Source organism: Lepidochelys kempii, chromosome 6 (assembly GCF_965140285.1).
Source record: "Lepidochelys kempii isolate rLepKem1 chromosome 6, rLepKem1.hap1, whole genome shotgun sequence".
NCBI lineage: Eukaryota > Metazoa > Chordata > Testudines > Cheloniidae > Lepidochelys > Lepidochelys kempii.
Window position 1 is genome coordinate 7485103 of NC_136385.1, and position 22804 is coordinate 7507906.

A 22804-nucleotide genomic window follows, 5' to 3' on the forward strand; every position below is an offset into this window, starting at 1 on the left:
GAATGTTACTTAAACCAATGAACAGATGCAGAGAGTGGAAACACAGGAAAGCAAATGAATGAATCCTGTGAGTAAATAACCTGGAAGCAAATGGGGGAGAAAACCTCATCTGGGTAATTGTGGTTCTTGGGATAAAGATCAGGTTCCTGGTGCGTAGCCTGGCTGAGATTCTGCCTTTTCCCTGGATCCCAGACCTGGGCTTCACATGTCATTCTCCTTATTTTATTCTTAGGGAAAAAGGATCCCCAAAGGAGGTGTGAGGATCTTCGACTAATGTCTGCAAGAAGCTTCAGCCACCTTCACAGGTAGAACTCACTGTCTTTCCTACAATGCCACTAGTGCCCTTTCTGCTCTGCAGACCTGCTCCCTGCAGCAGGACAGAGACACCCCTTAACTCCCCGAGTCCTGATTTCCTGCCATTCAAGGGGCTGGGGGCTTGCATTGCCCCCACCCCCACCATCAGATACTTTTCCGATGGGAATCTCCCTAGAGCAGGGGAGAAATCTGTTCTTCCCTTAGAACCAGTCTGCTCAGTAAATCAACCCACACTGACCTCATCTTGGCTGCTTTGTTTATCCATGATTAGTGGTGTTGCCGGCACCCAGCGCCGAGAGGCTGAACAACAGCTTGAGTTGGTTCGTTACCTGGTGTGCTGCACCCAATAATCACAACGGGGTGGAAAAACAGAAAAGTTTATTTGCAGCTGCAAAAAGGTACAGGGAGAATAAAATCTCAAATCCTGCACACAGAGCAGGAAGTTACACAGGCTTTTATACATTCTTTTTTCCAGCATACTTATCCAATAGCAAGCTGCCCCAAGTATCCATATAGCCAGCCAATCCAGTTCCCAGCTAGTTCCCTGATTTTCTGTATCATTTGTTAAACTATACATAAAGCTGCTTTATTTAGCATTGTTTTTCCATCTTTCCCCTGTTTGGCCTTGCTTAGTTGCAGGCAGTCTGACTCTGCAACATATTGTTGAAGATTCTTAGCATAACTGCTGTGTGTGCCTCCAGGCGGGGGGTGGCGGGGGCAAGGACACTTGGGCCTAGTACGCAGAGCTGCTGCGAGTGCCTCCAGGCAGGAGGGGGGGCCAAGGACACCTGGGCCTAGTGCGAGGGGGCTTTATCGACAGTCGTGGTCTTCCATCCCCTCGAGTTACCTAGTGGCCATGCCCCAGTGTCCCCAACAGTGGTATCTTTGGAAATTCCTTCGCGTGTGGGGGAGAGAGCTGGAGCGGGGGATACGGGAGCTCCAGCAGATTCCCCTGAAGAACACCACCCTGTCTTTCTCTGGTCAGGGTCAGACTAGCCGTCCATTGCAGAGGTGAAGACCAGATGGGAGCTGCTGGATTGACCTTGATATGCCATGTCCTTGTGTGGATGAAGGACCTACATCTCAGGGATGGCCAGCAGCAGATGTATCATGTGTCCAGGAATAGTCTGAACAACCTACACTGACAGGTAAGTAAAGTCGTGGCCACATGCAGTGGTGAGCTGGAGCCGGTTCGCACGAACCGGTTGTTACATTTTGAAGCCATTTTAGAACCAGTTGTTAACCCGCTTCCCTGCAGGGGGCGCTGAGGCTTTGATGGGCTCCGGCCGGGAAGTGATGTAATTCCTCCTCCGGCCGCCGGGGGCGCTGCACTGTGGGAGCCACGTGGGCTGACGCCTGGCCCTGAGCATGAGCCCTGGGGCTGCTGCTGCTCCCCTGGCCCTGGGGCTCCCACTACTGCCTGCTGGGTCCCTGGCTGCTCTGCTGGGCCTGGGCTGCGTCCTGCTGCTCTCCCCGTGAGCACCCACCACCCTGCCTGCAGCCACCCCCTGCCGCACCCCCTGCCCGCAGCCAGCCCCTGTCTCCAGCCACCCCCTGCTGCTCCCACCCCCACATCCACTCGTGCCCTGCTGTTCCTAGGGCAGTAACCCTGCACACCTGCTTCAATGGGGGGGGGAGGGAGCAGCTGGGACCTACACATGTGCACACCCTAGGGTGACCAGACAGCAAGTGTGAAAAATCAGGACATGGGGTGGGGGGTAATAGGAGCCGGGGGGTAATAGGAGCCTATATAAGAAAGACCCCAAAATCAGGACTGTCCCTATAAAATCAGGACATCTGGTCACCCTAGCACACCCCCAGGGAGTGGCAGGGACCCACACATGTGAAACGGAGCTCATTTCTAGTACAGGCCCATCTTTTTAAAAAAGAACTTTAGGCAGGATTAATATACATCCATATTTTCCCAGACAGGTCAGGCTTTTTGGTTCTTAAATCGCCGTCCAGGAATACAGACGTATGCTGACCCTGTTTGTACAAAAAATACATACTGGGGCACATCCCTTAAATCAGAACTTTTTATAGGGAAGCGGTTGTTAAGATTTTGGCAGCTCATCACTGGCCACATGTAGACACCACAGGAATTGGGGGGATTGAACCAGGGTCCTTCAGCACAAGCTCCGCTCACTCATTGTCAACCAATCCAGCTCCACCCACTAGACCTCACCCCCTTTCACAATCACAGAATCCAGGAGCCCTAAGTCTCAGATCCATGCCTCACATCACAAGGCCAAACCTCCTCCCAAAATGGGTGCTGTAGAAGGGACCATCTGCACAGACCCCTCTACATTCCCCATCAGAGACTGCAGCCACTGGTGACCAGTGAATGAGCAGAGATCTCCCCTGTGGGAATCCGAGGGGCTGCACATTTGGGGTTTCACAGGGAAGGCGTCTGGCAGCCATTAACAGAGTGACCCTGTGAAGAGATTTTCCATCTCTAACGAAGGGTTTCTGTTCCCCCAGATCTCAGCCGCTCAGCAGAATGCAGGAGAGCCGAGTGCTGATGGGCTAGAGGGGTCACAGGAGTCACCGTGCAGCAGCTGTGGTGTCTACAGTTAGCATGGGCCAAACCCTGTGCTCCAGGCTGTTTCTCTGGATTGCGAAGGGGAGTTTGGCTTGGGGAATCGGTTGCTGGTGCCTGTGTCCACAACTGGGAAGTTTTCAGGTGGCTACTCAATAGTCCATGAAGCGCCATCCAAGCAAGTGGAGAGTGGACATTAAAGAGCGAGGCTGGGACCTCCGCAGAGCTGCTGCAGTCCAGCATCCACAGCCAGAAGAGAGACAATGGGAAAGGTACGGAGATGGCTGGCCACAGCAGCAGCCGCCATCTCATAAACCTCTGCTCATGCTCTACACAACAGAGGCAGGACAAAGAGCCACACAGTGAGAGCTTGGGTTGCAATGAGCAATACACGGTTTTTCAGTAGATTATGCTGCCCTGACAGTCTACTGCCTGTAATGTGCACATCCAGCCTCCCAGGCTGACCTCAGTGGGAGTTAGGTGCTCTGTGCCCACAGGACACGGCTGGCCTTACTAGGAGGTGAACTGAGGTGGCCGCCTCAGGTGCCAGACTGTGGGGGGCGCCACTAGGACCCAGAGTGTAGAAAACTGTGTCTGCTGCTGGTGCATGTGGATTCTCTCTGCTCGAGATGCACAGAGAGGGTGGAGTGCTGTGCTGGAGGAAGGAGGGCACAAGAGACATAACAGGCAGGCAGGAGAAAAGGTGAGAGAGAATCACAGAAAGCAGCAGGAGCTGCAGGGAGAGAGAGGAGGAGGAGCCTCTTATGTACCTCTCTAGCATCCCCAGGAGCCTGGACTGATTAACCCCAGCTTCTCAGGGAGCTTCCTGTTTCCTGCTGCTTCCCTGAACCCACCTGAGGAGAACAGGAAGTCAGCTGAGGTAGTAGGAGCCAGTTAGGCCCTTAAGACGCTGATTTCTTCCCTCACTCAGGCCCTGCTACCAGCCTGCTTATTTGTCCCCTTCAACTGAGTGTTGAGAGCCACTATAGCTGGCACAGAACAGCAGTCATGAGTGAAAGAAGAAAACGTCCCTCTGAGGCAGCATTCAGAAAAAGAGAAATGCTTCTTTTGCTTTCTTTATCTAAGCAGGAAGGAGCTCTCCTGAGATACGTAGACACAAATGTTCACGGTGAGCCTTCCGGCCCCAGTAAGGGTGTGAGTGGTGAGGAGATACCTGATCTTCCAGTTCATCAGAGTGCAGGTGACCTGGCAGCTACTGCAGCGTCCCTATCTGCATCTCCAATGGATGTAACCATGCACGTTCCTGAAGAAAAGTGTAGATCAGAGAAGAGTGTGGTGGAGGCACAAGAAACTGTTGCTGCTGAGTTGAATTCCTTGAGTCTAGATGATCTAGGACTGTGGACCCACTTGAGCAGTAGCCTGAGGGACTTCCTTGTACTGCACGGGCCACAGCAAGTGAAAAACTTCATGTTCCCCAAAGACAATGAAAATAGTAGTTCCCATCCAACACATTACTGGCATGAAATCCCCAATGGTGAGAAAGTGGAGAGGCCACGGCTTATGTATTCAAAAATCGAGAATACTGCATTCTAATGTTCCAGCCTCTTTGGGCTCTACAGAAACAAAGGACTGGAGAAATCTGGCATGCCATGAGAAGGCAGCAAATCACCAGAGAGCATTCCATAGGTGGAAAGAGCTTGAGATGAGACTAAGGTTAAAGGCCTCCATAGATGATCAGCATCAAGAGAAGATTGCATCAGAGTCTCTTTCCTGGCAAAATGTTCGGAAAAGGCTCCTTGCCATTGTGAGAATGCTTGCTACCCAAAACCTAGCACTGCATGGCATGTCAGATCAGCTGTATGTGCCAAACAATGAAAACTTCCTTAAAATTGTGGAGCTGATGGCTGAGTTTGGTGCTGTACTCCAGGAGCTTCTAAGAAGTGTCATCACCCAAGAAATGTACACACACTACTACCTTGGAAAACCATTCAAAATGGGATCATTCAGTTACTGGCAACAAAAGTCAAATGGATGATTGTGGGAGATCTTAAGTCAGCAAGATATTACCCTTTTATTCTGGACTGCACACCTGACATCAGCCATACGAACACATGCCTTTAATGGTGAGTGTTGTGTGCAGGCCACAGAATCTCACCCACCCACTCCTAAAATAAACCTCTCACCTGCATCTGAGCTATTGAAGTCCTCAAATCATAGTTTAAAGACTTCAAGGTGCAGAGAATCCTCCAGCAAGTGACCCGTGCCCTATGCTGCAGAGGAAGGCAAAAGAACCCCAGGGCTTCTGCCAGTCTGCGCTGGGGGAAAATTCCTTCCTGACCCCAAATATGGCAATCAGCTGAACCCTGAGCATGTGGGCAAGATTCACCAGCCAGATACTACAGAGAATTCTTTTCTGGGTAACTCAGATCCCATTCCATCCAACATCCTGTCCCAGGCCACTAGGCCCCATCTACCACAAATAGTCAAAGATCAATTAATTGCCAAAATCATGTTAACCCATCATACTATCTCCTCCATAAATTTATCAAGCTTAATCTTGAAACCAGCTAGGTCTTTTGCCCCCACTGCTTCCCTTGGAAGGCTGTTCCAGAACTTCACTCCTCTGATGGTACTCTCCTCTAATTTCAAGTCTAAACTTCCTGTGGAAGTAACAAAAAGGGATTTAAGTTCAGCCATCTTAGTTCTGTTGAAAAGAAAGCAAAAGTCAGGCTAACTCTAATGCAAAACTTGTAAAGGCAAAACTGGTAAGCGTATAAAAATTGCAAAGCAAAGCTGGTTTTAACCTTGCCTTACAATAACAATAAAATGTAATTGTTTAACATTTTTGCTACAAATAAAATATAAACAAGTATAAACAAAACAAAGCTTTATTATTACATAAATAATAAAAAGCTATAAATACTTGCTTTACATTTTCTATACTTTAAAAATTTGCGTAAGGACACTCTGTCCAAATGGACGTCTTCCTTCTTGCAATTCCCCAAAAATAAAACTGTCTCTAACTTGTTGCATCCAAACTAAAAGTAAGAACTTGTTTTCTTCCACAATTTGGTGCCGTGACTCGGATAACGATGCCCGGCTAAAACAGCAGCAACTACTACAAACCTTTCCCCTTCAAAGCCCAAAGCACCAAACAAAAGGTAAAAAAAAACCTATAAAAATCGATACTGGGGTATCAAAAAAAAAATCCTAACCATGGGACTGTCTGTCCCTTTGGGCTCACGCCATGCAAACTTATTTATTATGCAACAAGGCCAAATGCAAAGTGGTGCTGAAAAACTTTTTTCCGCACCCCCAATATGAGGTTGAGGTCAAACCTAATCAAAGCTAAAAATTTTTGCTGCCTCAATAAGGGTGTATTACGTCCAAACATAAAACATTAAGGTTATAGATTAAAAAAATGCATCTAAAGATAAAAGTAAATAAAATAAAAGTAAATAATAAATGTGTAAAAAGTAAGTGCTGTTATCGAGGTCTGGGACTTAAGCTAACCTCAGGCACACCAGGGCCCTCACTCTCTAAGTAAAAAAGTTCTAAACATAAGGGGGGAGGGGTCAGCCAAACCTCGTGACCCAGCAAACAGTGCAAAAAAGTAAAAGCCCTTCCTACTTATAAGCTGCTACCCCGCAAACCCTTTCCCTAAAGTATGTAAAAATCTTTTTAGCTTTTAAGCAGCTAACACAGCAAACAAAATAAACTGGGGAAACTATTTTATAAGCCGCTAAGTGAACAAAATACTCCCTTGTGTAATTAAAAGTTTTACATAATAATCCCTCTAAACAATTCCCACTAAAAGGTACCTTCAATTTAAATAAAATCATACACATTACAAAAAAAAAGCTACAAAAACCTCCATAAGTCTCAAGTGCAAAAGCCAAAAAACTCCCTCCCCAAATTAAAAACTCAAGTACAAAATGTAAAAACTAAATGTAATGCAACCAAATGCCTCCCTACCCAAACTATATTGTTAACCCTCTCAGCTCTTTCATATCCCCAATTATTTAAAGCTAAATGAAAAAAAAAAATAAAGGGGGGGGAGGGTTAATTTAAAAGTCAGTTAGGCCTAAAAATAAAAAAAGCTGCCCTGCATTCAAAAATCAAAAAACAGAGACCAAGCCAACTAGAAAAAAACTGCTTTCACACCCAGCTGGCTGTAAAAAAAATATAAACACACATAAAACAAAAAGCAAATAAGTTGCAAAACTAAAATTACATTTGCAAAGATTGGCTGCCCGGTAAAACCCAACAGTCTGCCTTTGCAACCCTAAAGCCAGAATGGTTTGAAAACGCTAAAAAGGCCACAAACAGCCGGCGTAAACTAAAATACCAAGCAAAGATCCCTAAAAGGAACGCCCCAAAAAACCCAGGGCATAAAAATCCCTCCCAAAAGGAAAAGCAAGTTACAAAATTTTGCAGCGTACCTCTAAACAATCTATACACAAAACAACCTACCATCCACCTCTCTCTCTCTATCTCTCTCTCCTACCCCCAGGGCTGGCTAGCCCGGGCAGCGTGTGTACATGTATAAAAGTGGGTCAAGGTTTAAGTATTAACATTTTTTCTTCCTTTAAGTAAGGTAAAAGCAGTTCCTACACTCACCACTGTGTTAGTTTATTAATAAAGATTTAAAATTCTGTCACATGGTGGGTGCTCTTCATCTCCGCCCCTGCGATCCTGTGGTCTTAGCCTAATTAACTAAGGCACAGGCAAATTGGTAACAAAAAATCTGAGACAGTTGAAGAAAAAATTGCAAAGGGAAAAAGCCCTGAACAGTGCACACCATCTATCTGTTTTATCCTTGTTATTTTACGTTTGCTTTGTTTGGCACTGTTGGTATTATAGGTTAAAAATTGCATAATTAAAAATAAGCCCCACTCTCCATTGTAGTATGCCTAAAAACCAAAAAAAAAAAAAAAAAAAAGGTTTAGCATTCCGCTCTCCACCCCGGGCTGCAAACAAAGGGTGCAGGTGGGTCTACCCCAAGTCATAGCAAAACTAAGCAATAAAAAAAAATTTAAAAAATATGTGTACCCAACAGCTCAAAAAAATGAAGCAACTAAAAGCATAAATCACTATCCAAGCAGAAACTCAAACCTCCACCCCAAACAAGTTGCAAGCCTTAAAACTAAACTTCCAGGCAAAAAAAGCGGAACGCACACTCCTGAAGCCCTGGCTAAGCAAGTACCAGCCTTTCAGGAACATGTGAAAATGTAACCATGTGGGCTCAGCATATGCCGCAATGGCCGTGTGTCTGCCGTAAAAAAACATGAAACAGTGACAACGCCAATTGGCCATGCATTCTGCCCAGGTGGCCAGCCTCACACGCCACCACCCGGGTAGCCCTTGGAAATAAAAATGTTTCCAAAAAATAACCCAAAGGGGTGGGGGCTAGTTAAAAAGCCCACCCTCCTTGCTAAAGTGGTAATAAAACAAGGCTTGTACCCATAAAAAGGAACGGTTCCGCAAAAAAAGCAAAATCGGGCCCAAGCAAGCAACACAACTTTTTTTTTTAAAGTTAAAAAGTTTAAAAGCATAGCTAATTACAAGCATCAAAAATTTAAATCCCTAGAACAATTAATTAACTTAGATTTTACTATTTTAAGTGTCATTTTAAAAAATAAGTAATTTAAAAAAACTAAAGTTAACTCTATAATTGTTAAAAAAATTAAGCAGATAAATTTTACAAAATGCTGGAAAAAAAAAGAAATTCTTGGTGTTTTTTGCAGCCAGTCGGAAAAAAAAAAGGGGCCCTTTTCCAAAAAAAGGTCTGCAAATAAATCCAGGCAAAAAAATGATTTAATTAAAATCATTTGGCCATAAACATTTTAGTCAAATGAGCTAAAAATACATAAGGGGTTTTATTAAAACCTAACTGCCCCAAGAAAAAAACGGGGGCTTAAAATGGGTCCAAGCAGCCGTAAAATCTGCAGAACACTGCCAGGCATTAATAAAATGTGTTAGGTCTCTGTATTCACAGATAAGAAAAGTCCGGCTCCAAGAAACCTCAACCAATCTGCTATTGGTTAAAAAACAGGTAACTGGGTCTACGTACAGGTCCATCAACACAAAACTGCTCTGGCCCCACGCTAAAAAGGCCCTTAGCAAGTCCTGCTAACTACCAACACTGCTGTAAAGTGCCAAGAGCTCACTGCCTGAACCCATGCTTCTCCCTGCAAAAAAGTCCCTCGGCCTCAAAATAACTCCACTTCAACTACTAATCAGCCGCTCCCTCCTTCTCGTATTGCTTTTCCTCCTTCTGGACAGCAAAACTAACAAACAAACAAACAAACTGAAGTGCTAGTAACCGCTCACTTGTCCAGTAATGAAATTACCACACAGCCAGCATTTGCCAAAAAAACCCAGACCACTGCAGGGTAACGTGCTGGTCACTTCTCCCCTGCATGGTACTAAACCACAACTGCTTCAAACAAAAAAACCCGCTCTCTCTGCTAAAACTGCCAACGTCCAAAAATTCCTAACTACAAAAAATATTAAAAACTAACCCTGGTAAAAAAACAAAAAATTATACACTGGCCAAAAAAGCCTTGTAAAACCCATGCTTAACAAAGAGGTATTAATTAAATGTGGGGCTTTATTCAACAGGCTGCGCCCTATGTTTTTAAATAAGTATCTTCAGCATACATTGTCCTTTCTGATTGGCTGTTAAATAACAAATACCAGAAACGCCTTGTTTCCACTGCCCCCGCCATTTTCTCCACTATACTACCCCCCCGTAACACATCCAAGTACAGACAATACCATATAGTCTAATAACACCCAATAGCCAAGGCCTTCCCACTTTAGTAATTTATTTAAATATTGTTTAAAAATATTTTTAACATTCAAAATATCCCATATAAGCAAACAATTAAGTAATACAAACCGGTCAGTAAAAGTAAAGGTATATCACATGACTACAAATAAGCCTAAAAAATTTAAAATGTAAATTAGTGGGTTTTATAATGGGGTTAATATAATGGCCATTCCAGGGGTCTGTAGTATATATATATATAAAAAATGGGTCCTTATTGATTTTGGTGACCCAATTAGAAAATAATTAAATTCATATTTAAAAAAGGTGTGTTCTGCCACCAAAAAATTACCTGTACTAAAATAGTCCCAGTAATTAATAACCTAATCTGTACCATATTGCAATATACCCCTTCCTATGCTATTCATGTCAATGCTTCTTAAAGGTACATAAAAATTTTAAACAAATGTGGTACCGTATTTATTGAAAAAAAAGTTTTAAAATACTAATTTACAGTAATTTATGTTACATTAAAAAATGTAAAATTTGTTTGGCCCTATCTCATTTCAGGTCAATTTTATATATCCAAACTGCTCCAAGGGGGCTGCTGTTCTGTTGGCACAACAAAGGCCCTGGGTCTCCTCTAGAAAAAGGAAATCTGGTAAAACACCTATAAAATGGTGCCAGGAGTGCAGCAGCAATTTAAAACATTTCAAGGCCAACAGCATAATAAAAAATTAAAACAGCTAAAAAAGGCCACTGGTCTTATTACTAAAGGACAGTTAACCCAGGTACAGGCTAAAGTTGGTAAATTACATGTTATCTCCACCCTTAGTTCAAGGACCCAAAAGCGGTTCACAAAAATGGTATTAAATATCACTAAGGCAAAAAAAAAAATGCAGTAAAATCTGGCATGTTCAAACATGCAGAATTTCCCAGATAACCAGCTAACGGCCATTCAAAGTAACCTTAAGCATCAGGCTTGGTCCACTGCCCTTACTAGTGCTTCCAAAGTGCCATCTGATCTGTGGCCGTAAAAACAAACTTAAATGTTTTCAGGGTAAAGTTTCAGGCACTCGCAGTGCTCCTTCCAAGCCTACGGGCCGGTTAAAGGGGTGTGGGCTCCCACATACCAAATCCTGCCAGGTCCATAAAAAAATGCAGGTAAAGTTAAATAATTCACTGTAATATTTAAAAAATTAAACCACCTTGTATGCCTAGCCAATTTGTTGTCAGTGCTCCTAAAATAACACCTAATGTTTAAATAAAAATAAAAAATTAATAAACACTTTGGCCTTTAAAGCCCCCACAGCTTCAGTGCGTACAAAAGCTAAATCCAAAAAAAGTCGTCACTGTTTATAACAATGGTTGTTAAAAAGGTAGCAAACAGAAAACGACCCGAACAAAACACCTAATTTCCCAGTTAGTAACAGCCGTGTAAATGTTGAGGCCACCACTTTGTAAAATATACATTTTAATCTCATCACTGCTGCCAACAATTCCATTATTGGCCTGCAAATAAAGTCCTACAATTAAATCTTAGGTTTCAAATACCTTTGAATTAAACTACCTTCATACCAAACCAATTCCAAAACCTACACTCACTCCTACCAAAGGTTCAAAAAATCTCTAAATTACAAGGTCAAATTTATGTACTTCAAGTTATATTGTATTTATGTACTTCATTGATGTACATATATATTTATGTACTTCAAAGTATATTATATTATACTTCAAATTATATATTCAATTAAAAACCATGCATTCCACAATTTATAAAGTGTCTATCATAATGTAATGTGTTATGTAACTAAGGCTATAAATCAACCCCAGCAGATTGTTACAATAAAAAAAGTAATGTTTATATTGTTTTTGTGTAGTTTAAAAATATGTTGTTGTAAAAAATGTAATAACAAAAATACCTTTCATGTTCAAACAGTGTGCTTTGTTGTTATGTCCAGTCACAGTTGATAAGGCTAACCATTTAATCTAAAATCAAAAATACAAAATCTAATAAAAATAAAAAATTTAAAATGGTAGTTGTGCTAAAAAATGCACAAAAGGCGGGGGGGGAGTGTAAAAACAAAATTAAAAAACATTAAATGTCGGCCTCTCAGTTGATTTAAAAACAAAGCAACAGTCAGGCTAATGCAGAACCATAATAACGCAAAATTTGTAAAGGCAGACCTGGTAAAGCGTATAAAAAACTGCAAACAAAGCTGTTTAACCTTGTCTTAAAATAAAAATAAAATGTAATTGTTAGCAAAAAATTTTAAAAACAAATAAAATATCAAAAAAGTATAAACAAAGACACCATCTTATATAATCAAAGGGTATAAATACTGCTTTATATTGTTTATACTTTAAAAAACTACTAAGGCAAAGGTATTCTTCATCCATTGCATTTCTTCCCTTGCAATTGCTTAAAAATAAACTCTTTTTGGCTTGTTGCATTCAAACTAATATATATATATATTTTCTTCCACAGTACCAAACCACAATTGCTCCAAAACAAACAAACAAACAAACAAAGCCGCTCACTCTGCTAAAACCGCCAAAGTCCAAAAATTCCTAACTACAAAGAACATTAAAAACTGGCCCTGGTAAACAAGGCGTAGCGTTATACACTGGCAAAAAAAAAAAAAACCCTTGTAAAATCCATGCTTAATAGTGTGGTATTAATGGGGTTTGGGGGTTTATTCCAAGGCTGCGCCCTGTGTTTTTCAATAAGTACCTTCAGCATGTATTGCCCTCCCTAATTCGCTTTCAAATAACAAATACCAAAGGTGCCTTGTTGCCACTGCCCCTGCCATTCCCTCCGTGATACTTCTACCCCCGTAACACATCCAAATACAAACAACATCAGATATTCTAATAAAACCCAATGGCCAAGGCCTTCACATTTTAATAATGTAATTAAATATTGTTTAAAAAATTAGGTTAAAGGTTCAAAATATCCTATCTAAGAAAACAATTAAATAAAAAACAAACTAGTCCATAAAAAGAAAAGTATACAATATCACTACAAATAAGCCTCAAAAATCTAAAATTAAAATTAGTGGATTTTATAGCGGGGTTAATATAAAAGCCATCTTAGGGGTCTATAATATGTCATAAAAAAGGTCCTTATTGTTTTTGGTTGCCCAATTAGTAAAGAACCAAATTCATATTTAAAAAAGGGTGTGTTCTGCCACCAAAAATTTACCTGTACTAAAATAGTCCCAGTAATTAATAACCTAATCTGTACCATGTTGCAAAATACCCCTCCTATGCTATTCATGTCAATGCTTCTTAAAAGTATTTTAAATTATATAAACAACAAATTTGATATGGTACTTTACTAAAAGAAATGTGTTAAAGTAATAGTAATTAATGCTATATTAAAAACTATAAAATTTACTCTTCCCCTATTTAGCTTTCAGGTCACGTATATCTATCCCAACTGCTCCAAAAAAGCTGCCATTCGGTTAGCAGAGCAAAGCGCCCGTGTCTCCTCTAAAAAAATATTTGGTCAAACACCTGTCAAGTGGGGCCAATAGTGCAGCAGCAATTGAAAACATTTATAAAAGCCAACAACATAATAAAAAATCAGGGCAGCTAAAAAAGGCCACTAGTCTTATGACTGAAGCACAGTTAACCCAAGGGCAAGCTGAAATGGATAAATTACATGTTATCTCCGCCCTTAGGTTAATAACCCAAAAGCTGTTAATAAAAATGGTATTAAATATCACTAAGGCAAAAAAAATTGCAATAAAATCTGGCATGTTCCAAATTTCCTAAATAACCAGCTAATGGCCATTCACAGTGACTTTAAGCACCAGGCCTGGCACACTGCCCTTACTCGTGCTTCAAAAGTGCTATCTGATCTGTGGCCGTAAAAACAAACTTAAACGTTTTCAGGGTAAAGTTGCAGGCACTCGCAGTGCTCCTGCCAAGCCTACGGGCCAGTGAAAGGGGTGTGGGCTCCCACATACCAAATCCTGCCGGGTCCGTAAAAACAATGCATAGAACATGAAACAATTCACGGTAATATTAAAAAAAATAATTCCCCTGGTATGCCGAGCCAATTTGTTGTCAGTGCTCCTAAAATAACACCCAATGTTTACATAAAAATAAAAAGCCAGTAAACATTTTTGGCCTTTAAAGCCCCCACAGCCTCAGTGCGTACAAAAGCTAAAGCCAAAAAAAAAATTTGTCACTGTTTCTAACAGCGTTTGTTAAAAAAGTAGAAAACAAACACCGACCCTAACAAAACACCTGCTCTTCCAAGCTAGTTACAGCTGTGTAAACGTTAAGGTCACCATTTGCAAAACATACATTTTCATTTCACCATTGCTGCAATGGTGTGTTCTGCAAATGGTGTTCTATTGGTCTGCAAATAAAATCCTATAATTAAATCTTAGGCTTCAAATACCCTTTCATTAAACCACCTTAATACCCGACCAATTCCAAAACCTACACTCACTCCTACCAAAGGTTCAAAAAATCTCTAAATTACAAGGCCAAATCTATGTGCTTCCAAATATATATCAAATTAAAAAACATGCCTTTCATACCATCTATAAAGCATTTATCTTATGGACTAATTATAATATATTGTGCTATGCAACTAAGGCTACAAAATAACTCCAGCATATTATTACACTAAACACATTCATGTTTGTATTGTTTTTGTTTAATTAAAAAATATGTTATTGTTGTTTTAAAAAACAGAACAACAAAAAATACTTTTCATGTTCATACTAATTATGCATTATCGTTACATCCAACCAAAAGTTATGGAGCCGATCCTTTTAATCTAATATCAAAAATACAAGGTCTAATAAAAATAAAAGTTTAAAAATGATGGTTTGGCTAAAAGCACTGAAGAGGGGAGTGTGAAAGTAAAAAAGGGCATTTAAGTGCAGCCATCTTAGTTCTGTTAAAAAAAAAAAAAAGCAAAAGTCAGGGTAACTCTAACCCCTAAGAATTCAAAGCTTCTAAAGTCAAAACTGGTGTAAGCGTACAAAAATTGCAAAGCAAAAACCTTGCCTTAAAAGAACAATAAAATGTAATTGTAGCAAAAACATGTTAAAAACAAATACAATATAAAAAATGTATAGACAAAGCAGAGCTTTATGTAATAAAAAGGTATAAATACTTGCTTTACATTGTTTATACTTTAAAAATTTGCATAAAAACAGACACCCTGTCCAAACGGCTGTCTTTCTTCTTGCAATTGCCTAAAAATAAAACTGTCTCTAACTTGTTGCATGCAAACTAAAAGTAAGAACTTGTCTTCTTCCACAGTATCCATTTGTTCTTGTGTCCACATTGGTACTGAGCTTAAAGAATTCCTCTCCCTCCATGGTATTTATCCCTCCGATGTATTTACAGAGAGCAATCACATGTTCCCTCAGCCTTCTTTTGGTTAGGCTAAAGCAGCCAAGCTCCTTGAGTCTCCTTTCATAAGACAGGTTTTCCATTTCTCGGATCATCCTAGTAGCTCTTCTCTGTACCTGTTCCTGTATCCTTCTTAAACATGGGAGATCAGAACTGCACACAGTCTTCCAGATGAGGTCTCACCAGTGCCTTGTAGAACGGTACTAACACCTCCTTATCTCTACTGGAAATACCTCACCTGATGCATGCCAAAACCGCATTAGCTTTCTTCACGGCCATATCACATTGGTGGCCCATAGTCATCCTGCGGTCAACCAATCCTCCAAGGGCCTTCTCCTCCTCTGTTACTTCCAATTGATGCATCTCCAGCTTATAACTAAAATTCTTGTTATTAATCCCTAAATGCATGACCTTACACTTCTCACTATTAATTTTCATCCTATGACTATTACTCCAGTTTACAAGGTCATTCAGGTCTTCCTGTATGATATCCCGGTCCTTCTCTGAATTGGCAATACCTTCCAGCTTTGTGTCACACACAAACATTATTAGTGTACACTCACTTTTTGTGCCGAGGTCAGTAATAAAAAGATTAAATAAGATTGGTCCCAAAACCGATCCCTGAGGAACTCCACTGGTAACCTCCCTCCAGCTTGACAGTTCACCTTTCAGTAGGACCCTCTGTAATAATTAGTATTCTTGAACTAATAATTCCCCATGTAGCACCATAACAAACGCCTTACTGAAATCTAGCTAAATTAGATCCACTGTGTTTCCTTTGTCTAAAAAATCTGTTACTGTCTCAAGGAAGGAGATCAGGTTGGTCTGGCACGATCTACCTTTTGTAAAACCATGTTGTATTTTGTCCCATTTACCATTGACCTCAATGTCCTTAACTACTTTCTCCTTCAAATTTTTTTCTATACTACAGACGTCAAACTAGCAGGCCTGTAGTTACCCGGATCACTTGTTTTCCTTTCTTAAAAATAGGAACTATGTTAGCAATTCTCCAGTCATGTGGTACAACCCCTGCGTTTACAAATTCATTAAAAATTCTTGCTAATGGACTTGCAATTTCATGTGCCAATTCCTTTAATATTCTTGGATGAAGATTATCTGGGCCCCCCATTTAGTCCCATTCAGCTGTTCGAGTTTGGCTTCTACCTCGGATATGGTAATCTCTACCTCCATAGCCTCATTCCCATTTGTCATGCTACCATTACCCTAAGATCCTCATTAGCCTCATTAAAGACAAAGGCAAAGTACTTGTTTAGATATTGGGCCATGCCTAGATATCCTATGATTCTATGATTACCCTTAACTTCCACTCAGTCCTCAGTGTTTAACTGTCCCACTTCTTCTTTCTTTGTTTTCTTCTTATTTATATGGCTATAGAACCTTTTACTATTTGTTTTAATTCCCTTTGCAAGGTCCAACTCTACATGGCTTTTAGCCTTTCTCACTTTATCCCGACATGTTCGAACCTCAATAAGGTAGCTTTCCTTGCTGATCCCTCCCATCTTCCACTCCCTGTATACTTTCTGCTTTGTCTTAATCACCTCTCTGAGATGCTTGCTCATCCAGCTTGGTCTACAAATCCTGCCTATGAATTTTTTCCCCTTTCTTGGGATGCAGGCTTCTGACAGCTTCTGCAACTTTGACTTGCAGGAATCCCAGGCCTCCTCTGCCTTTAGATCCATAAGTTCTTCAGTCCAATCCACTTCCCTAACTAATGTCCTTCATTTTTTTAAAGTTAGCCCTTTTGAAATCAAAAACCCTACTCACAGATCTATTTTTTGTTATCCTTCCCTTCAGGTTAAGGTGAATTAGCTCATGATCACTGGAACCAAGGGTGTCCCCTACAACCATTTCTTCTAGGAGGTTCTCACAACTTACCAAAACCAAATCTAAAATGACATCCCCAGTTGTTGGTTCAGCAACTACTTGATGAAGGAATTCATCAGCTATCGCATCTATTAAAATCTGAACCCTATTATTATTACTAGCACTTGTCCTCCAGTCTATATCTGGGAAGTTAAAGTCTCCCATGAGCGCACAGTTCCCATGAGTATTTACTTCATTAAAAACATTAAAGAGGTCTCTATCCATAGTGTGGAAGAAAACATGAGTTTTTCATTGTGTCCTCCACCGCTTGGGTCACCACCACTGCTGCCTCTGTGTCTGTCTTTCCCTTCTCACCTCAGTCCTTCTCCTCCAGCAGAACTCCCCCTCAACCTCCCCTGTCTCCAGCTCTGGTGGCTGGCTCCTCTGCCGCTGCAGCCACCTACACTCCTTCCGGCCAGATGAGGGATTTCAAAACGTTCTGAAGAGTGCGCAGAAATGGGTAGAGGAGCTTCACACTGAAGCTATTTCCCCACCCATTCAAGAATACAAGAGTCACCAAAGAAGACGACATTTTGTATATGAGGCACGGGAGAATCTCATAAGAGACCCCAAACAACAATTCAAAGCTGAATTCTTTAACCGGGTGCTAGACTGTGCGATACAATCCGTTGTAGAACGTTTCATGCAGCTCAAGGATCACAGCAGCATATTTGAGATGTTGTAGGATGTTCCCTCCTCACTGTACTGTACTCCTCACTGTACCTGAAGAAGACCTAAACCAGCAATGCAGGGCACTAGAGACCGTGTTGACACATGACGACATGTGCGATATTGATGCAAGTGATATAGGTGATGAACTGAAAGCCCTTTTCAGATACATTCAACAGGATCAACTCCAAAGGCTGTTCTGGAATATACGTGCACAAATAAGATGACCACCATCTTTCCAAATTATTTTGTGGCTCTGTGCATACTTCTAACACTTCCTGTAACAGCTGCCAGTGGAGAACACAGCTTCTCCAAGCTGAAATTAGTAAAATCACATCTACGCTCCACAATGACCCAGGAGAGGCTAGTCGGCCTTGCAACCATCTCAATAGAGTATGAGTTGGCCCAGACTGTGGACCTTGAGGAAGCAGAAGCAGTTCAAATCTCTGCAACTAAGAAGGCACGGAAGCACCACTTTGATTATTCAAACATCAAAATGCCAGTGTTAACTTTCAAATGCCTGAACAGCAAATGTAACTTTTCTTGTCTGCATAGTAAAGTGTACTGACAATTTTTGAACAAGGCATTTAAAGTTGTTAGTTCTCCTTTATTGGGGTAGGTAGCAGAGCAGTACCACGGGCGGAGTAGAACAGAAAGAAGGCAGAATTGAGACCTTTCAAAGTTTTGGCCCAAGCAAGGGGGCATGGGGGTGTCATTTGAGCTCCCCGCCTGATAGGGTGACCAGACAGCAAATGTGAAAAATCAGGAGAGGGGGTGGGGGGTAATAGGAACCCATATAAGAAAAAGACCCAAAAGTCGGCACTGGCCCTATAAAGTTGGGACATCTGGTCACCCTAATGCCTGAGGTGCCAAAATGTTGTGGGCCGGCCCTGGCGGCAGGTGCAGTGTATTGAATAAAACAAACACATACAAAACAGGATGTGATTGAAGAGAATTAGTCATTAAATAACTTATTTCTCTTCTGTTTATCTTGATGGAGGTATTAAATCAGGAATCACAGACTCTGCGAGCCCCAAAGCTGTGGGAGAAAGGTGGCATAAATCCCGAGTTGGAATTAGACTTTCAACAAACCAGAGAGCCGGAGGAGACAGACCTTCCCCAAGACAATGTCCTCTTATCGCCCTTTGTTCTGTAGTGGCAGTGAACATGGTTAGAAGAGATTGGCACTGCCAGGTGTGAATGGGGCTTGTGAGAGTGAACTATTTTCATTGTATTCTGCAGATAATATCGCTCAGATTCAAAAGGAGATGCCGAGTTAACTCGAGCTACACCTCATGCATTGCCCTAACTCGACTCCTGTCCACACAGAAAAACCCTTAAGATGTGCTGCTAATAACTCAAGTGAGCTGGCCCCTCGGGGCACAGGCTAAAGCCTAAGTTAGCACAACTCACCAGCTAACATGATCTTTCTGTAGTATGGATGCACGCTAGCTGCACTTGAGTGCTTCTAATTCTCCAATGCCTTCCCCCTCTTCCCCCTGTGTCCCAAGAAAGGACAGACAAGTTCTCCCACCATCCACTGGGAAAGAATCCATACAGTGGCTCAGCTCACTGCTGGGCAAAGAGCCTTGGGATGAGCTCCTAAAAGTCTCAGTGCCCCACCTGAGTGAGTGCAGTGCCAGTCTGGAAACAGCAGGACCTTTGTTTATTCACAGTGTGGCTCTTCTCATGTGAGAGAGGCTGACTCAAGCCCAGTAACTGAGTGTAGAAAACTCAGGTTAACTCTGCAGTGAAGACAAAGCCTCAGATCTTTCAGCTGACAGGGATCTATTCTACCACAGTGGTTCTCAACTGGGGGGTCTGTGGCCCTGTTGGAGGGGGGGGGGGTCACAACAATAAAGAGAGACTGGGAGTGGCTACGTCATTATGGAAGGTAGCCTATTTCCCCTTGTTTTTTCCTACCCACCCCCCCGACGTTCTGGTTAAACTTGGATTTAAACTTGGAGAGCGGTCAGTTTGGATGAGCTATTGCCAGCAGGAGAGTGAGTTTGCGTGTGTGGTTTTTGGAGGGGGGTGAGGGGATGAGAGAACCTGGATTTGTGCAGAAAATGGCCCACCTTGATTATCATGCACATTGTGAAGAGAGTTGTCACTTTGGGTGGGCTATTACCAGCAGGAGAGTGAGTTTGTGTGGGGGGGTGGAGGGTGAGAAAACCTGGATTTGTGCTGGAAATGGCCCAACTTGATGATCACTTTAGATAAGCTATTTCCAGCAGGACAGTGGGGTGGGAGGAGGTATTGTTTCATGATCTCTGTGTGTATATAAAGTCTGCTGCAGTTTCCACGGTATGCATCCGATGAAGTGAGCTGTAGCTCATGAAAGCTGATGCTCAAATAAATTGGTTAGTCTCTAAGGTGCCACAAGTCCTCCTTTTCTTTCTCCCTACACATTTACTGTAATAACTCTAACTTCCCTTTTAACTAGAAATCCCCCTGCATTCAGCTTCCCTCAGTGCCGTTACAGCCTCTCCCACCCCAGCAGTTACCGAGCTGTGGCCCGTTGTGCCTGGGCACCCCAGCAGGAGCCACCGAGGTTCAGGGCTCCCTGGAGCCTTTTTACTGCCCCAGCGCCCCCATCCCCTGTGCTGAGCTGCTCGGAGAGTGCAAACCTTTCTTCTAGACTGGATGGATGTTCTTCAAACTGTTATTAACATGAAAGATCAGTGAACTGAGGGTGTGTCTGTGTCTCTCCAGCCTCTCGCTCTCCAAAACAGAGGACTGTATGTTTCTGAGCGTGTCTTCTCTCAGTTCGGAGACGTTCCTTCACATTCCCAGGCCAGGCCGTGTCGGTAGCAGTCAGAGAGACGGGGGTCAATGGCAGCAGGAGGGGATGGCTCTCTTTCACTGAATGAGAATGTGGGAGGCTTGCAACCCATGAAACAAAGAGCTAAAAATAATGAGGTGTTTTATGAAAGGGGCCCCCGCTGTTACCCCAGCATTATGACTGAGACTGGGGTATGAATGAAGCCCAGTTTGTCCTCCCTTACAGGGGGGATCCCAAGCGTGTGACAAATGATCCAGACCTCTCCCCTGGAGCCCCACAGAGGGGGAGCTGCAGTGACTGGGGCCTCTTGTACCCAGCTCTTGCCCCACCCTGCGCAGCACCAGAGCCTCCCGCTTCCCCTGCCGGCTCTGGGGCTGGGCCCAGACCCCTCCCTGACCCTGCAGCCTGGGCTCCCAGCACAGCCACAGCCCTGCCCAGCCCTGAGGAGCCCTTTATAGCCCCCCCGGCACCCAGGCCAGCCCCTGATTGGCTGTTCCATTATCCTCTGTGCAAATTAGCTCCCACCCCCGAGGCTAATGAGGGCCCAGGTGGCTGTAAGGGGGGAGGGGAGCTTGGCATGTCCTGGGGTGACAGTTAAACCGACACAGCAGAGTCACCCTGTGGAGCTGGGGGTCACTAGGGAAGGGAGGGGGCAGTTCGGGGGGGGCTGAGGTGCAGGAGGGGCTGCAGGGGTCAGGAGGTGGGTTCAGGGGAGCAGAGGGGGTTGGGGGTTCATACAGGGCTCATTAGGGGGACTGAGGAGGGGGCCAGGATGGGGGAGGGGCAGAGTCCAGGCATGGGGTAGATTTGGGGGGCAGAGTTGAGGGGATTGTTGAGGAGGGGGAAGTTCAGGGGCAGTTTACAGGGGTCAGTGTTGGGGAGGGGGAGAAGTTCAGGCTGACTCCCTCCCTCCCCAAGGCAGGGCTGTGGGGCACAAACTGGCTTTATTAGCAGGCAAGGACTTTCTCCTCCTCCCAGCCCCATGCGGTTTGGGGCTGGGGGCACAGAGGTTGGAGCAGGGGAGGGGTGTTATCAAGCCAAAGGGCGGGGGGTTGTTTGCTTCAGGGCAGGGAGCAGAATGGGGCGGGTGCCGTCCAAAGGGCAAGCGAAGGAGATGGAAGCAGGAGGCGGCAGGTGGCAGTTCAGGGGGCATGAGGGGCAGGAGGGGGAAAAGGCTTTTTGGGGGTGACTGAAGGGCAGGAGGTGCAGGGCGAGGCAGGGTGTCAGGAGGCGGATTCAGGGGAGTAGAGAGGATTTGGAGGGGTTAGTAGAAGACCCATGGGGAGATTTGTGGGGGGAGGGTGTGGGAAAGGTCAGATTACAGGAACTGTTGCTGCTTCCCCCTGCCCCCCCTCCCCCCAAATCAGCCCAGCTGGGCCCCTCTGCCCTGGGGTGGGGAACTCGCACGATGGGGCTGCTTGCACTGCAGCCCCAGCCCCTGCTAGGGTGCCCAGATAGCAAGTTTGAAAAATCGGGACAGAGTGTGTGTGGGGGGTAATAGGCACCTATAGAAGAAAAAGCCCTGAATATTGGGACATCTGGTCACCCAAGCCCCTGCAGCGTCCCTGCCCCAGGAGACCTGTTGCCCCATCACCCCCAGGCCGAGCTGTGGGAAGGGAGACCTGAGCCGCCCCAAGGAGGGAGGCCGGAGAGCCTCAGTGCAGCAGCAGGGGAGAAGAGCCCAGTGCTGGGAGCAGCGGAGAGACAGAGCCCATATGTGAGGTGTAAGAATTGGATGGGGAGAGGTGGGAATTAATGATCACCTGGAGAGTGGGAGGCCCTGAGTGGCAACACTAGGATTGGTCGTGTTCTGTGTGTTTATTTTTGACCTGGAATAATGGACTAAAAACTTGAGATAGGAAAACTTGCCCGGGCCACCGAATTCTTTTGTTTGGGTGGATTGTGAGGAATTTCAAAAAGAGCTTGATAATGTCAGGCAACATTCAATGTGTCTGTGCAAGGTGCTGCCTTTCAAGAAGGCTGACTTAAGAAAATTCAGGGAGTTGGTAGGTAAGATCCCTGGGTAGCAAGTCTAAAGGGAAAAACAGTTCAAGAGTTGGCAGTTTTTCAGAGACATTATTATGTGCCTGTAGCAAGGCGAAGGCTCACCGGCATAGCGCCTCCTGCTGGTCATCTTGGAAGTTAGCTCTTCAGCACTGGGAGCCCCCTCTGCAGGCTGGTGTCTTGCCTGCCTTAGGGCCCCCATATCCCTCCTGGACCGCAGTGCCCTTTTACCTTGGGGTGCTGCCCCCTAGCTGTACCCCCACACTCTGGGTCTCCCCTCCCAGGGGAACCCCCAACCCTCTAAACCCACCTTGCCTCAGTGGCTACTGCCAGTCATCATCTAGCCCCTGCTCACTGGGGCAGACTGCAGTCTGTAATGGCTACTCATCATTGGCGAGGGGGTAGGACCTGCTGCCTTTGCCTATCCCCAGGCTGCCCCTCTGCCTCCCCAGTACCTTTCTTAGGCCTTCAACAAGGCCTCAGCCTGGGGATT

General features: G+C 43.9%; 1 pseudogene; it reads right to left on the reverse strand.

Moving 5' to 3' along the window:
* Positions 1-22441, reverse strand: part of LOC140912852 (up-regulator of cell proliferation pseudogene) — a 67807-nt pseudogene extending 45366 nt beyond the window's left edge.
* Positions 22442-22804: the final 363 nt, after the last annotated feature.